Source organism: Hordeum vulgare, chromosome 6H, assembly GCF_904849725.1.
Source record: "Hordeum vulgare subsp. vulgare chromosome 6H, MorexV3_pseudomolecules_assembly, whole genome shotgun sequence".
NCBI lineage: Eukaryota > Viridiplantae > Streptophyta > Magnoliopsida > Poales > Poaceae > Hordeum > Hordeum vulgare.
Genome location: NC_058523.1, coordinates 289,626,769 through 289,631,946, shown reverse-complemented (window position 1 = coordinate 289,631,946; position 5,178 = coordinate 289,626,769).

Sequence of the window (5,178 nt, the reverse complement as noted above, 5' to 3'; positions counted from 1 at the left end):
ACCAATGCGAACACTTAGATGCTTCTACGAATGATGCAAGAAAGGAAACAAGGCCAGCAAAGGAACTTCAACAACCACCATGAGTTTTCTTCTCTCGATCAATTCCTTGCAAATCAGCCCATGTCCTTCACCTATTGTGATGGGCTTGCAAGCTATTGAAGAAGATTCGTTGAGACCTTCACCGAGATTGCTAAGCCTCTTTCCAACCTTCTTCATAAGAGATAAAATGTGGCTGGGCTCCATGTTGTGATTTGGCTTTCAATACACTCAAGGAGAAGCTCACCTCAGATCCAGTTCTAACTCCTCTCGATGATTTAAAGCTATCCCAAGTTTTCTACGATGCATCTCTGTAAGGTATTGTTGGTGTTCTTATGCAAGACATGAAAGTGCTAGCATATACCTCGCGTCAGTTGAACCCAAGTGAGAAAAACTACCCCACTCATGATCTTGAATTGGCGGCAGTTGTCCGTGCTTCGGTGACATGGATACACGTCTTGTTGGGAAGACGGGTTGAAGTCTACACCGATCACAAGAGTTTGAAATATATCTTCACTCAACCAATTCTCACTCTGCATCAAACACATTGGGTGGAGATGATCCAAGATTACAATCCAAGCATTCAGTATAATCCAGGCAAAGCAAATGTGATTGCAGATGCTTTAGAAGGAAGGCTTACTGCAATAATCTCATTATCAAGCCATTCCAGACCGATCTTTGTGAGTCTTTCACGAAGCTCAACCTTCAAGTAGTTCCTCAAGGATTTCTTGCCAATCTTCATATTTCTCATACCTTGGAAGACCAAGTTCGCCAAGCTCGACTTCCGGATTCCATGGTGAAGAAAGTGAAGATAGGCTTAGCAAAGAGCATTCCAAAGTATAAGTGCTTCCATGTTGATGACAAAGACAGTTTGTTCTTCGATTACTGGCTTGTGGTTCAAAAAGGGGAGCTCAGAAAATTTATCATGGATGAAGCCCACAATTCTCTCCTCTTGATACAACCAGGAAGTTATAAGATGCATCGGGATCTTAAGAAAACCTTCTGGTGGACTCGCATGAAATGTGAGATTGCTCAGTTTGTGAACGAGTGTGATGTGTGTCGCACAGGGAAGGTGGAACATCAATGTCCAGCAGGTCTTCTTCATCATTTGCCTATACCCGAGTGCAAATTCGATCACGTTGATATGGATTTTATCACTAGGTTTCCTAAGTCCAAGAGGGGTAACGGTGCCATCTTTGTGGTCCTCGGCAAGCTGACTAAAGTTACCCACTTACTTTCGGTCAAAGAATCTATTTCGACAACTCAGATGGCAGAGTTGTACATTTCAAGGATAGTTTCTTTGCAAGGTGTTCCTAAGGTTATTTCTTCAGATGGAGGAAGCATCTTTACTTCCATGTTTTGGGATTCCTTCCAAACTAAAATGGGCACCAAGGTCCATTTCAGTACAACCTTCCATCCTCGGACAAAGTGGTCAAGTGGAGAGAGTCAATCGAATTCTTGAAGACATGCTCAGAGCGTGTGTTATCTCTTTCGGCATAAAGTGGTAAGAGTGCCTCCCATTTGCTGAATTGTCCTACAAGAATAGTTTTCAAGCAAGTTCAGGCAAGTCCCCGTTCGAGATTCTCTCGAGTAGGAAGTGTCGTATCTGGCTCAATTGGTTTGAAACCAATGAGTGTCAAATTCTTGGGAATGACATGATCACTAAAGCACGAGAATTGTGTCGTGTCATTCGGGATAATCTCAAAGCCGCTCAGTCCCGTCAGAAGAGTTACTATGATAGCAGACATAATGAATTGGCTTTCTAGATTGATGATTTTTTCTATTTTTGGGTATCTCCAATATAGGGTACTCAGTGATTTGGCATCAAAGGAAAGATTGCTCCATGTTTCATGGATCCTTTCAAGATTGTTGGCAAAAGATGTGACCTTGCTTATAAACTAGAGCTTCCTCTCAATTTCTCCAATATGCATGGTGTCTTTCATGTATCCTAGCTACGTGAGTGTTTCAAGACTCATGAGCGCACCGTTTACTTCCAAGACATTGATCTCCAAGTAGACATTTCCTATCATGAGCATCCACATGTTATTCTCGACGAGACCGAGCACAAGACTCGCAACAAGTCTATAAAATTCCACAAAGTGAAGTGTGGGAGACTTGTAACATCCCATTCTGACAAAGAAGCCACTTGGGAACGTGAGTATCTTCTCCGTTCCAAATATCCGGAGTTCTTTCAATCCTAGATCTCGGGGCGAGATCCTCTTGTAGTGTGGGAGACTTGTAACATCCCAAGTGCAATTTCCAAGTCTTTGTAATATTTTCATGAGTGAGCCTTCCATGTTGTGCCTCATGAGTTTGAATTAATCAAATTGTCTTCACGACTTAATTGCATCATAGCATCATATCATCATCTCATGCATTATGTTATTTGCTCATTGGTGTTGTGCTAGTGGAATTGAAGTATGTTGGGGTGATAGAATGTTTTGCATACAAGTTATGCTTGTGGGGTGGGAGAGAACCCGCCATTCAAATGGTATGAAAAATCACATCTTGTTTACTTCAAATCTTGTGTTTGGTGAAATCTTTCTTTGCCCAACACCTTGTTAAAAATGTTGCAAATTCTATAAATATTCGGTTTGTAATGTAGAAAACAATTTTCACACTTACTGTATTTTCGTGTTATTTTTGAACTTACAAAAATAGAGGCAATTGTTAATAATAAGTGCATTTATTTTCTGTCTCTAAAATTTCCAAACCAAATTTATTAAATATGGCCTATTTTTGTGAGTACAAAACATATTTTATATTCTTTGAAACCTTCCTCTAATTTTGTGAGTGGTATTGCTTTTTTCTATTTTAATAAAGATGCATAAGGTTTTTCCTGGTGAGTGAGAAGGCTACCTCGACCTTCTACTCCTTCGCGGCCTAGGAGCAGCAGACTGCACCCAACAGCAATGCACGGGCCAGCCAGCCACCGTCGTGCAGCCCAGCACCGCAGCCACAACCCATCTTGCCAGCCCCATGTCGCGTCGTCCCTAACCTATACTACAGCCATCCTACCAGATCGATGTTAGCAATCAGACCAATTTGATGGATGGAGAATCTTCGGACAGCCTCTATATCGCGTCCCCGAGCTATCGTTAGACCTAACCCTTCCATTCCTTCCCTCTCCTCGTCCCACCGCTGCAGGTAAGCCCCTCCAAGTTCCATGCCGTCAACCTGCCCATTGTGCTCCAGCCAAGCTTGAGCTCGTGCTTGGGGTAGCACCATTGCATCATCTCCGACCTACCTCATGACGTGGATCGACCCCTAGGAGCCCCTGTCGTCTTCTTACCGTATGCACGTGATGCCAGCACCCCGAAGAGCCCTCGCCGTCGCCGTCTCGTTCCCCTCCTCATGGGTATGAGGTGCACCGGGCTTCCATCGACTCTTGCCGCATCTCCGACTCGCCCTCGACTTCCCTTCGTGTCCTAGGTAGTCAAGGTAGTCCCCTCCCGCTCTGTGGACCTTTCCATCTCCGGTAGTTCATGGTGTACATGCGAGGGCCATGCCATGTACGTGCTACCGGTGCTCTATAAAAGCTGTCTTTTTATCGTGCGTTGTGCTAGTACCCGCAGCTTGCATGTGCCCTCCGTGTAAGGTACCTCAGTCCCAGCCATGCAAGGGCTAGTGCTCCTTCGCGCCCGCACTTGCCTAGCTGGCTTCGCTTCGCCTGCCATCATCGTTGCCCGAGCTGAGGTCCTGCTCGAGCTCGAGCCCTAGGATAGGCTCGCCCTTGCTTCGCCCTAGCTCCGAGATTGGAACCCTAGGTAGATTCCGCAGCCTCGCCGCCGTTCGCGTGGGCCGATGGTCGCTGGATGTAGCCACCGGCACCGTCGTTGTCTTCTCTGCCACAGGGAAGAAGAAGACCAACGCGAGGGACTAGATCAGAAGGGACCGAGCCCCATTCTAGCGAAAGCGCCCGCATAGCCCATTGGTGGCGCCTCCTCTTTTTCACCAGGGATACCTAGGTTCGAACCCCTGCTACGCCATATATATTAGGGGCCCCCTTTATTTTCCATGATGTGCTGAGTACGACAGGTAGGCCTCATGTTTCATCCACCACACATGCCCAGTGCCACTACCAGTGGGCCTTCCTCTCTTTTTTTAGGTAATGATTTCAGCACTTGCCATTTTTGGGCGATGGCCAAATCTGGCCATGCCATTTCTCGCACAGTCCAATTAGGGACATGGCAAATTTGGCATATAACTATGTTATAACTAGATGTGTGATATTTCCACGGTAACATAGGCTTATGATATATGAATTTGGGGTATAAAAATCCAAGGAATCCAATGGTGGCATTAGTTTGGTCTTTTGAGCAGTTGATGTTGATGCTATTTGGTGCTAAGATGCCATTTTGTTAATTTTGTGTCGAGCAATCTTGCACCCTTTGACAATCTTGTCAACATGAAAGTTGTTTTGTTTAGGGAGTACTAGGTCCTTGTATTTTTATTTGCCATGAAAACTTTGTAAAGTAATTTATATTCACCTTGTGAATTTTTGCTAAGTCTTAGAATCTGCTTATTTCATCATGTCCTATTTATAGGATGCTACCATTGATTCTGTGCAGTATTAGCTCATGGTTAGTGGGTGTGAATTATAGTGTTTGTTGTCCTCTATCACCGTGTTAGGTTTCATGCCATGAAAGTTATTGTAGAGTAGAGTTTTATTGCTTTCAACATGTCATCATGTTAAAACTGCTAGTGTAAAACTGATATTTTCTCTAAGTCCTAATCTGTTATAATTTTTGCCATGTTATGAGCTTAATTGCCATTAATCCATGAACATATCCATGTTGTTGTTAGTTTAAGCTTATTTTACCCTTTATTGGTTTCATATCCATGTCTTGTTAGGTTTCATTCTAGCGAAAGCGCCCGCATAGCCCAGTGGTGGCGCCTCCTCTTTTTCACCAGGGATACCTAGGTTCGAACCCCCGCTACGCCATATATATTAGGGGCCCCCTCTATTTTCCATGATGTGCTGAGTACGGCAGGTAGGCCTCATGTTTCATCCACCACACAGGCCAATGCCACTACCAGTGGGCCTTCCTCTTTTTTGTTTATGTTCTTTTTTGTGTTTAGGTAATGATTTCAGCACTTGCCATTTTGGGCGATGGCCAAATTTGGCCATGCCATTTCCCG